General features: G+C 42.6%; 1 protein-coding gene and 1 long non-coding RNA gene across 8 annotated transcripts in view; both read left to right on the top strand.

Moving 5' to 3' along the window:
* Positions 1-11,706, top strand: part of FOXO3 (forkhead box O3) — a 113,877-nt gene that overhangs the window by 7,348 nt on the left and 94,823 nt on the right. The gene's annotated exons all lie outside the window — the stretch shown is intronic.
* Positions 1-11,706, top strand: part of LOC118621863 — a 61,791-nt gene that overhangs the window by 3,324 nt on the left and 46,761 nt on the right. For all 6 annotated transcript variants that reach the window (XR_004957811.1, XR_004957812.1, XR_004957813.1 and 3 more), the window contains exon 2: positions 2,259-2,314. This is a non-coding gene — a long non-coding RNA (uncharacterized LOC118621863). The remainder of the gene's footprint in view (positions 1-2,258; positions 2,315-11,706) is intronic.

Raw genomic sequence — 11,706 nt, 5'->3', positions numbered from 1 at the left:
TCTCTGCAGGTCATTTTCAGCTTGCTTTGGAGATACAAGGCCACCGTAACATGGCTGCTATAGTTTGGGTCTGTTTGGGAGAAGCTGGGGCTTTCCCATATCTACCCAGATTCGAGCACACCTGGGGCCCTGGACTAATCTGGGATCCCCAATCTTTCTCATGGAGCCTGGTATAGGACTGGCCTCCCTCTGGAGTGGAGGTGGAGCCTTGAAACAGATGACTCACCTGCATTACTTCTTGCCTCAAATTCAGAACTGAACGAGGTCTTAGAAATTATCCAGCTGTTTTATAGGTGAGGACACAGAATTGAGTATGTCCTCATGAGCCCAGAGCACCACTGTTCTGGAATGCTTGCTGCCAACCTTTGTGGTTTCACAGCTGTTCATGTCAGTGCCTCGGTTTCTTCAGACTCTTACTTCATTTGCTCTCTCAGCTCCTCTTCCCCTCCTCTAGGCTGGCTCACCCAGAGTAGCTGTGTTTCTGTGTTTGCAGTCTTCATCAGCTCCAGCTCACCTTGCTGGAAAAGCCTACTTGATCCACCCCACCCTACCCAGCCCACCCCCTAACTCCTGATGTTTCTTTTGTCATTTTTTTGTGTGACTTCTGTATATTCCCAAGTACAGTGTAAGAGCCTCCAGAGCACGGAATGTGTCTACCAAACAGATAAGTGTTTCTGATACTTGGAGCTGCTTTTGGGATCACCATGTCCTCAGCCCATGAGGACAGCCTTGTCTGGGGCTCCACACTGAAAGGGGACAATGTGACTCGGGAGTGAGTTGATGTCATGTATAGAGTCTTTTGGATACTTGTAGCTATGAAGGTGGCCTCTGTCTTAGACCAGCTAGTGTTGATGTTGATATGATGCAGTGCAATTATGAAATGTTGCTCTGCTAAGTAAGGCATTTCTCACAGTGTCTTGTTTCCTAGTGTAGAAGTCCCTGAAAACTTCATCAGTGCCAGTCACTACCCATGACAGAAACGGAGAGAAACCTGATCTCGGAATGACCTTTCATTAAGAAAAAGTTGAAATCTAACCTGCCGTCTGTGTGTGCACCCCACTTTATGCAGCATCAGTATGTACTGTCTAGAAAGAGTCACTGTGGAATAGTTCTGCCTAAAATTTACTTATCCACTTCTTATAGGAGCAAAGTTGTTGTATAAAACTGAGTTGTCCATAATGTTCTGCATTTGGGGGCATATGTCTCAGGTGTTCTTGAAGTTTTATGTACATGGATCGAAAAATAGATGTCACATATGAAGGAAGAAGAGAAAGCAAGCAGTCTTTAAGATGGACCTTTTCAGGGGTCTAGTTGTAGCTCTTTTGAGCTAGAATTTTCTGACTAGGTTATTAGGCTAGTTAGTGATTATGATAAATGACCCCAAATCTGATCACATCACTATCACAGACAGACTCAGTACCTTTAACCATTTTATTCCTGACCAAACAACTCTTATTTTTCAGTATCACAATTTCTTCAATTGGAAAAAGAAGTAAAGTAGCAGGCATCCATAGATTGTTGTGACTTATTGCTCTTTCCTGGTAAAATGCAAATACATGATTGGAGTATGTTTCAAGCTGGGTTTTTCTAGTGCGTCATCCACTCTTCACTCGGACTTTTCTTTTGAGATTTTCATCCTGAGACTTTTTCTTTGCAGTGTAGCAGTTAACTGTTATGGGATAACACTACAACGAGAAATGGACTAACTTCCCTGATGGGCTGTGGTCCTTCCAGTAATTTGCTACTCTAGTAATCGCTTATGGTGAAGAAGCCAGGTAATTTTCTGGGGGCTCACAAGCCTGCATGTCCAGAAGCCGTCTAGTCCTTTAATGAAGGAGGTGAACACAGAGCAAGGAAAGCTCCTGGCATACTTGTTATGGGGCAAGGCCAATGCAGGAAGTGACCCTTGCCCCAAACAAATGAAATTCATTAGCGTTCTCCTGGAGTGAACCCATAAAAAATCCAATAGAGAAGCCTTGGGCAGTTTTCAGTATGTGTTTGTAATTTCTTATTTTTTCCTTTTAAGACTTTTACGTGTGTTGGGGAGAATTCGTGTCATATTTTTCCTTGTGTTTTGGATGTCTAGAGAAATGAGTAACTTGGCTCCTGATGCCATGGAGAATTTATTTTAAATTCAGAGCCAGCAGAGGGAGTACACAAGACTTTAAGCAGATCTCAAGTATTTTTTCCCCATATAGCTAAAGTAATACCTTGATTAAAAACGATCAAGATCTCTAATATATCATGCTTCTGTGTAGGCTTATGTCATCATGAGAAAAGGATAGCTTGGAGGAGTGGCAGTTAAAAACCTAAGGTAACTTTTTTAAAGCCAACTGGTCATCCATGCCCCATCCCCAAATAATTAAAGTATTTTTAACTGAAAAACCTCCTCCCCTGCCTTTAATCTTTTGCTACTCCACTCCTGATACTATATGTGAATGTCCATCTATACCTAATACCAAACCTCAGAGTATATCATGTGTCTGGATCAGTGGAATAATCTGTGTTTTAGTGTTGTTGTGGTTGAGACTTTTGATTTTTTCTAAAACTTTAGTTTCCCATGGGTTGAGAGAAAGGTAAAAACTGCATCAGTTCCAACTCGGACTTCGTAGTCATGGATCCACTGGAAATCAAAACTTTGACATTTTTGCAGTTCTGTGATGCCATAACTTGTCATTTCCCTCCACTTTGTCCCATATATATATTTTTTTATATCCTCACCTGAGGACATTTTTTGCATTCATCTTCAGATAGAGCAGGAGGGAGAGATAGAGAGAGAGAGAAACATCGATGTGAGAGAGACACATCGACTGGCTGCCACCCACATGATCCCAACTGGGGCTGGGGACAGACTGCAACCGAGATACGAGGAACTGAACCCGGGTCTCTCTTGACTGTGGGCCGACGCTCCAACTGGGGCCGGGGACAGACTGCAACCGAGATACGAGGAACTGAACCCGGGTCTCTCGACTGTGGGCCGACGCTTTAACTGCTGAACCAAACCAGCCAGGGCCCATATTTTGGTTTTGATGTTTTATTTTAATTTGTGAGTTATAGTGGGTTGAAAAGTGTTCCTCCAAAATTCACATCTACTTGGAACCTCAGAATGAGACCTTATTTGGAAATAGAGTCTTTCCAGAGGTAACTAGTTCAATTAAGATGAGGTTATATTGGATTAGGGTGGGTCCTAAATCCAATGGTTTCCTGATAAGAAGAGGAGAGGACACTAGATGTGGAGAAGGCCAAGTGAAGACTGAGGCAAAGATTGGAGTGAAGCAGTTACAAGCCCAGAGCACCAGGGATAGACAAGAGAACCACCAGAAAGGCAAGGAAGGAGCCTTCAGAGGGGGCGTGACCCTGCCAACACCTTAATTTTGGACTTCTAGCCTCAGGCACTGAGAGAATGAATTTTTGTCTTTTGAAGCCCCTAAATTTGTAGTAATTTGTTTGGCAACCTGAGGACACAGAAGCACAGGGATGGAAGAGAGGGACAGGGAGGGTTGCAGATAGAGAAGAATAAAAAGGCTTAATTAGATTAGAATTGAAATGTTAATCATTCATAGGCAACTTGCTGGTAATTTAAATTTGCTTCTTTATCTTGCTGTGAGGGGGAAGTGGGGAGGCAGGATTCTCCTGGGCTTCCTAATTAGAACTGTTAGAACTTTTCCCTCCCTCCCATTTCTTCTGTGGTTTGTCCAGGGCTCCCTCTCTACATTCCTTATTTTTCTGTTCTTGGTCTCATTTGGAAGTTGGTGGTGTGGCTGTCCATGTGGAGTATGGGCTTTGAGATTGACATTAAGGCTGTGTGGTCTGGGTGACAGCTTTGGTCTAGAACAGTCAGACTTTAAGAGGAGAGAAGAGCCTGGGGTCCTCAGTGGAACAATGGTGTTGAAGAAGGATCCTTTCTTCTGGGCTTGGGAAGATGGGGCCCTATCAGGTTCATATGTATCAGTGATGGTGGTGAAGGTAACCCAGAATCTCTCTAGAGTACCCTCAGCTCCAAGTTAACATCCATCACCACACAGTTACAGATTGTGTGTGTGTGTGTGTGTGTGTGTGTGTGTGTGTGTGGAGAATTTTAAAGATTTATTCTCATAGCAACTTTCAAATGTGTACTACTAACTACAATATTTAATGTGTATTATTAACTATAGTCAACATACTTATGTTATATCCCCATGACTTGTTTATTTTATAACTGGAAGTTTGTACCTTTTGAAAATAGTTGCCATTTAAAAAGTTGTTGCTATGTGCCACATTCTTTTTTTTTTTATCCTCACCTGAGGATATTTTTCCATTTTTTGTACAGATAGAATGGGAGGGAGAGAGAGGAAGGGAGAGAGAGTGAGAAACATCGACGTGAAGGGACACATCGAGTGGCTGCCACCCGCACGACCAACCAGGGCCGGGGACAAACTGCAACCAAAGTACATGCATGCCCTTAGCGGGAACCGAACCCGGGTCTCTCCGGACCGCAGGCCGATGCTCTAACCGCTGAGCCAAACTGGCCAGGGCTGTGCCACATTCTTTACATCTATTACCACTAATCCTCAGGTTAATCCTTCAGAATAGTGTCTTGAATGCATATCTTCGTGTGGCTGACTCAGGGTAACTAACACCCCCTCTTGTGTGTTGGTCGGGGAGTGGACTTGGACCCATGATTTAGGCTCCTTCCCTTGATTTTTGCCTGAGCTAGTAACTTAAAGATTGAGCCAGTGCTTGGGCTTGAAGTGGGGGAGTGGAAGGGGTGGCTTTAGAATTCTTTAGAAACCTGTTGGTTTGAGGATTCATTTCTGTTTGGTCACTGACTTGTGTGACCGTGGTTTACTATGGGTCAGATACAGCATGAACTATTGAGAACTAATAGAGTGAGACATAGTGTGTAGGAATCCCTTGGGTTGGGCTGTTATCTCTGAGAAATTCTGCCTTGGGAGAACAGGATGTCTGTGGCTCTGTAGGTTTCAGGTAGGTAGGTGAATGGAGACACTACCACCAAGAACAGCGGATTTCAGGGAAAAAGATTTACAAGAAGTTCCTGGTAGAAGTTTGGCTGCCAAATCAGATCTCATAATTAAAGGCATTAAAAATATTTTGTTAGGTGGATGACTCTTTGCAATGCAGTTACTAGGATTTAAAGGCAGGCTGCCAAGACAGAAACAGAAAATGTTGCATAATGGAAGTTGCTGGCCAGGTTAAAGTGTTTATTTCTATTGAAGAGCTTACTGCTTTTGTCTTCAAGGTTAAAAAATATGTATATATGAGTAGGACCTAAAATGATGGTTTTAATTGGCCACCGGAACGCAGAACCCATGTGCCCTAGGATAAAATGTGTCTAGCAGAATACTAATCTCATGTGTGTGTGTTGGAAAAAATTTCAGAACTCTCAGTTTCATAGTAAAGATAGGTGAGTAGTGTCTGGATTGTGTCCAAAAGATAGACTGAAACCCCGTGATAAATGTGGCGCAAGCAGACGGTTCTGCCTGATAACTGAATATGGCCGGGGTGTGTGTCGGGGTGTGTGTGTGGGGGTGGGGGTGACAGGGTTGGAGGCAGTTGCAGCAGAAGGTGGCTATGGCCACGATGGACTTCTAAAGGTACAAGTCTGGGTGTAAACCTGAAGTTTAAGGAGGGCATAAATTATATCCAATATAGCTTGTGAGATGTCTCCTTGAAAATTGGAAGTACATTAGAAAGATCAAGTGGATAGTTAAGTCATTAACTCGTATAATTCAAGTCTTGAAACTGATTTTTCCCCAGAATTGTCTTAATAACTGATTTTTAAAGTGATATCGCTTTCATCATAAATGATCCCGATAACTGCCTTGGTTCCATGTTTCATATAAAGTTCAGCTGAGTGATGTCTAAAGCCTCTTGCTCACCTTCCTCTCCTTCCTTTAAAAATTTTTAATTTTACTTAATATAAAAAAAACTCAATAACTGAAATTATAAAGTAAAATGCTCTCTCTAGATCTTGCCATTATAACTTTTCATGTTGATAAACTCCTTAAAAAAAAAAAAAAATCTAACTAGTTTAAAACTCAGTGTTGCTGTAGGTCTCCCAGCGTTTTTACCTCACACAAGAGCGGTGTTGGGGCTTCCTGCCAGCATTCCAAATGAGGGACCTGTTCATCTAACCCTTCATCCATTTGTATCTGAGTCTGTATTGAGTACCTTTTCTTCTTTTTCCAGTTGGTGCAGTGAGAAGGGGATACTTCTATTCACTGGTTATTTTTCAGTACAGTTCCGTTAACAGATTGATTTTCCATGTATGAATATACCTATCATTCAAATAAATAGTGGCCCAAGGACTAAATTTTAAGCAAGGTAATTTCTTTTAAGTGAAAATTGAAACTCTGAGCCCAAGCATTCTTCTGAATTTCTTTAAAAGAATAATGATCAGTTGGATCAGGTGTCTTATTTGTGTAACCCTGAGAGTCCTGGAACGGGCTATGAAAATGTTGTAAGCCTGATTATTTTAAAGTTATCTTTGAGCTGATACCAGTGTGAGTGTGCTTGCTTTGGTACATGTGGGCTCTTAAGCTCCTGAGAAATGACTTCCTAGGTGAGCCAGAATACTTCTCTTAAAATTCGTGGCCTAGATCAGGCCTCTATCTCCAACCCTGTCCAATAAAGATAAGCTTACAGCTTTCTGTTTGAATAGATGCATGTCCTCTGCTGAACTGAATTATCTAAATCAGTACTATTTAGTGTCCTCCCTTTCCATAAAGATCCTTATTTCAGGCTGAAAGTTTAGGTCATTTGGGCCATCTTTTAGACTTGACTTCTTTCCACCTTCATGTCAATTGCTAAGGTGAAATTTAGCACTTGACCATCGTTTAGTAGGTATGTTCTTTGGGAGGAAGGGAGAGGTTTATTCCTGTAGTCTTACAAAATTAGGGACTGCTTTGAGTCCATTTGTGAGCAGTTAGTACTGAATAAGCGAAGTACCGTGTGTTAAATTAGGAAAGCTAACCTGTGCTAGTGAAAACTGTCTTCTGAATCAATTTTAAAGTAATTAACAAAGGAATGTTTTTATCAAAAATTATCATTTGTATTAAAAATTTCCCTGTTTGGACAATTTTTATTAATTTATTTTTATTACAGATGTTTCTCCTTTCCCCCCCAGACACCTTCCTCCCAATCCCACCCCCTAAATTCTCATTTTTAAGATGCAGATTTATCTACAGTTTAGTTTTCTAATTAAACTAAAAAGCTTTGAATTGAATAATTAGTTTTAACTCTTAACAAAGTAGAAATATATCTGGATTTTTCTCTCCGGGCTCCCAGTGTTGACCTTTTATGTGAGCAGAGATTATTTCACCTGATGACTGCTCGTGTTACCTGCCCTGAAATTCCCTAGTCTGTTTTGTGTTCATCATTCTGACTTAAACAGGATCATAAAGCTTTCAAACAGTTTTTTCCCAGCTTGTTACTTCATGCATCTGTGCTACTCAAGAAGGAAGAGAAGAAAATAACTCTTATCTTGATTTTTATCAGCCACATCACATGATCTTACAACTTTGAAAATTAATTTGTCAGTGTGGTTACTGGGAGGATAGTTTCATTTACCAAGCGCTTTGAGAATTCCTTCTTCAGTCTCTTCCCTGGCCTCCCCTTTAAAGCAAAACCATTTAGTTTTGCTCAGGGATAAATTTTATTGTTTTTTTCTGGTGCATGATTTCAAAGTTGATGATTGGTTTGTGAGATGTTATAGCTCTTTGCCTCAAGTTCCTAGTTATTAACTCTACTGGGGGAAAATTAGTACATCTGTTGAAAGGATTTCCTTATCGGTTCTTTGGACTGTTCCCAGTTCGGTGGCAAATGAGGTACCACCTTGATCATGTAGCCATTTCTGGTTTTTGAACCCAAGACAGCTGACGTTGGGTTGATCCTTAGATCGAGCTGGACTCTCAGAGTTTCAGTTTTCCTTGTCCTCCTCGTTCCCAGCTGCTCTCCCAGTCTTTTCTCTTTCCTTTTATGTTTCCTGAACATTACCAGAAGGAGGCTTCTCTCTTTCCCATCCACCTGTTTTCTCTCTGTGACTTTTCTCCTACGTCAGTGGTTTTCAGCCTCACCACATTTGAGAATTACCCAGGGAGCTTTAACAGACACTGGTGTGTGGGTTCGTCCCAGACCAGTTAGGTCAGAATCTCTAGGTGTGGGCCCTGGGCATCTGTGTTTCTAAAGCTTCCACGTGATTACAATGTACAGCGAGGGTTGGGAACCACTGCTTGAGAAAAAGGAAAGATTTTGGCTGCGGAAGTTATCCACTATTTTTGTATTGACTTTTAGATCTATTTCCACCTTCTCCTCCATGGGAAGATGTTACAAGGTGGAGTTTGCTCCCCGGAAGCTCCGTATAAAAAGGAGCACTGTCAATTTGGGATCTAAAAAGAACAGTTGGCCTGATCTCTAGGACAGGGGCATCATTAGTTAACAAATGGTGTTTATCTAGGATCTCCTCCTGTACTTCCTTTCCTATAAATGAATGTGTGTGTGTTTTTTTAAAGGTTCCAACTCCCACTTGTTTTCTAGACTCCACTGGACCCCCATTAACTTATTTTGAAGTTTTCAGGAATTTGTAAGAAGAGATGGTGCTATTTGAAGTCATTGCATAAGACTTGGAAACTGAGACATATAAACTTAGTATTCCTTCTTTGTGCAACCTGCTCTGACATCCCAGAGGGTTCTACTACAGTCTTGGCATTCAGCTAACGGTTTTATACATGTGGTCTCCGGATCAGCATCATCTAGGAATCTGTTGGAAATGCCATTTCGTGGGCCCACCCCAGACAGACTGAATCAGAAACTCTGGACCCAGCAATCTGTGTTGTAACAAGACCTCCAGGTAATTTTGCTGCAAGCTGAAGTTTAAGAACCACTGCTTTAGGTCATTTGCTGAGTCTAGAATTCCTCTGATGACAGCCTAGGAGTCAAAAATCAAAATTCTCATGCCATCTTGGCTTCAGAATCCTGACGAGAGGGGAAAAGATGAACAGCCCTGTGGTGGTGTCTGGTGAAATATGACAGAGACCCAGCCCCTTGAGTATTCTAGACTTCCCGCCGAGCCTTGTTGCCTATAGCTTTCTGTGCAGGGCAAGGGCACCGGCCTCCCTGCTGGGTAATGAAGGACCTGCTCGGTGCACAGAGGAAGCCAGGTGTTCGTCCTAGTGCATATATTGTGTTCAGAGGATTTGTGTTTAGCTTGGCTTCTTTTTGTTTTCTGATCTTTCCCCCTTACTTGTTTGTTTTGGTCTTTGGGAAGTGTTCCTAGTTTTCAGACCAGCATCAGACAGGGGAGTAGTCACACTGACTCATCCACAGACGGACGTGGGACATGTGGGAGAAAGATAAGGTTAAAATGTGCTGGGTGTAATCAGTGTGAGATGGTGAGTGAAGTACAGGGGAAAGTGATGCAGCTCTCGTGACGAGGTCAGAGGCGAGGCCGTGGTGATGAGATGGCATCCATCTTGGCTCCAACTCCCAAAAGGCACATGGCCTCTCCCACCACAAGGTAAAGCCAGGTAAAGATCAAAACAAGTCATTGCTGCTCCCCGGTGTCATTAGATTCTTTAGTCCATTAAGCAGGGCCTCATGATGGGCCATATCAGACATAGCTGACGGCTTTAAGAATATAAATAGTGCAAAGAACAGTGGGTTGGCCAGGACTTGGAAGTTCATTTCAGGACCTCTTAGCAGCTGCTTCAGAATGTTGCCTGAGATTCATAAATACTCTTATATCTGACACGTAAAAAAAACAAACAAACAAATAACAAAACAGGATTTGTTTGGATTACAAATTCTTCTGTTAGTAGCATATCTTTTCCTACATGAAGTCCTATCCGAGATGACAAGGCTTGGGTGCCATGCTTCCGGGGGGTTTCTCCAAGGGAATGGGGAGGGCAGGCAAGTCACCCTCCTCAGATTCTCCAAGACTCTTGAGAAGGATCAAGAGGGCAGGCCCAGGTGTTGCGACATCAGATGGTTATTGCAGTGGTGGGGTAAGCTACATCGAGAGACTCATGTCTGGGGCCAGAGTTTGGAGGAGGGTCTGAATACTGTACCATTAACACTGTACTCAATTGGTTGGAGCATCATCCTGATATGCCAAGGTTGTGGGTTCAATCCCCGTTCAGGGCACATTCAAGAATCAACCAATGAATACATGACTAAGTGAAACAAGAAATCAGTCTCTCTCCCCCCCCCCACCTTTTTCTCTCCCCCCAAATCAGTAAATAAAGACAATTTAAAATAACAATAACTGTAAATAACATTCGAAATTGGACTCCAGGAAAGTATTGGGGACTTTTAAGATCAGAAGTCAGTCAGATGCAGCTGGTGGGAACTTGAAGTGCTCAGGACAGTGTGATGCTTCCCACAGCTGCCACTGCTAACAGATGAAACGTGTGAACACGTGTCAGTTCACTTCCATTTTGGTTTTTCAAAAGGATACTGCATATTTTGGGAACAGGGAGGGGAGGGCACCTTGGAAGAACCTGGTATCTAGGATGCATTTCTAGATGAGTGAAGTGCCTTAAGGAACAGTCAGGCTCATAAAAAAAAGCCTGCCTGGCTGCAGCCTAGAAGGCTTGGCCTGCAGCCCAGGGATCAGAGGGATCTGAGTCCTTGCTCCTGTGGCCCAGATCTGAAGATGGTAATAGGGACACCCATCTGCTCAACCCTCTTTGAAAATCCCCACCAGGAGGCTGTAGAGGAGGGCTTTGGTTTTCAGAAGAAGGTCCCTGCATCTCCACTTCTGCATAATGCTGATTTGGGGAGAGTCATAGTTGAAGTTGGAAAGTGTTGATCCTTTCCCCACCCGAAGGGCAAAAACCATCATCTCTTCAGTCTGCACTGGTGCGAATGAGTGTGATGTGTCACAGCTTTAGGTTTACCTATCATTTTCATGGTTATAACTAAAAGCTACTGTTAATTGAACATTTATTATGTGCCAGACACCGCTGAGAGCTTTATGGATATTAGTTCTCCCTCTTTACAGATGAGGAAACTGAGGTACAGGATAGTTAAGTGACTTAGCCAAGGCCATGCAGTTGGTAAGTGATAGAGATGGGATGCCTGCATCAGTATATCTCTATTTTGATGAAATAAACTCTAAAATTGCTAATTTATTCAAGCCTTAGGGATTTTGATTTTATAATACTGCTTGAGACCTCACTGGGCTCTTCCGATCTCACATCTCTCATTTTGGTTTAAAAAAAGAGAAAGGAGTGTAGTTGGCATGCTCTTCTGTTAAAATTAAGACAGATGTGTTCTTCCTGGCTTGTTACTCTTTCAGAACCCATAAAGAACAGAATTGAGTGTTAGGTTGTGGACAAGCATTCACATTGAACACAGAGGCCTTTAAGACTTGCATTCCTGTGAAGTGTAATTATTCTTCAGGATGGGACTTTCCAAACTGCCTCTTTCCCCAGGCTGCCAAGCAGATGGTTCCCAGGAAGGTGACCCAAGTCATACTTTGCAGACTCAGAAATGAGGCACAGAGATGCTGTCCTAAACTCCTCTGTGGTCACTGCTGTCCCTCTCTTCCTCTCCCCTGTGGAAGTGGAAGTGGCCTAATTGTGTCCCACCCACCACTGGGTGAACAGCTGTGTCATGCTTGGCCTGGTTTTGGAAGCCAATTGGTCATTTAGATCTGGCTTTCATTCTTTTCTTTGGATATGCTTCACATTTTGAGACCCAGGACAT

The sequence above is a fragment of the Molossus molossus genome, unplaced genomic scaffold (assembly GCF_014108415.1).
Source record: "Molossus molossus isolate mMolMol1 unplaced genomic scaffold, mMolMol1.p scaffold_m16_p_8, whole genome shotgun sequence".
NCBI lineage: Eukaryota > Metazoa > Chordata > Mammalia > Chiroptera > Molossidae > Molossus > Molossus molossus.
The sequence above is the reverse complement of the archived record's forward strand: the minus strand, read 5'-3'. Positions and strand labels throughout refer to the sequence as shown.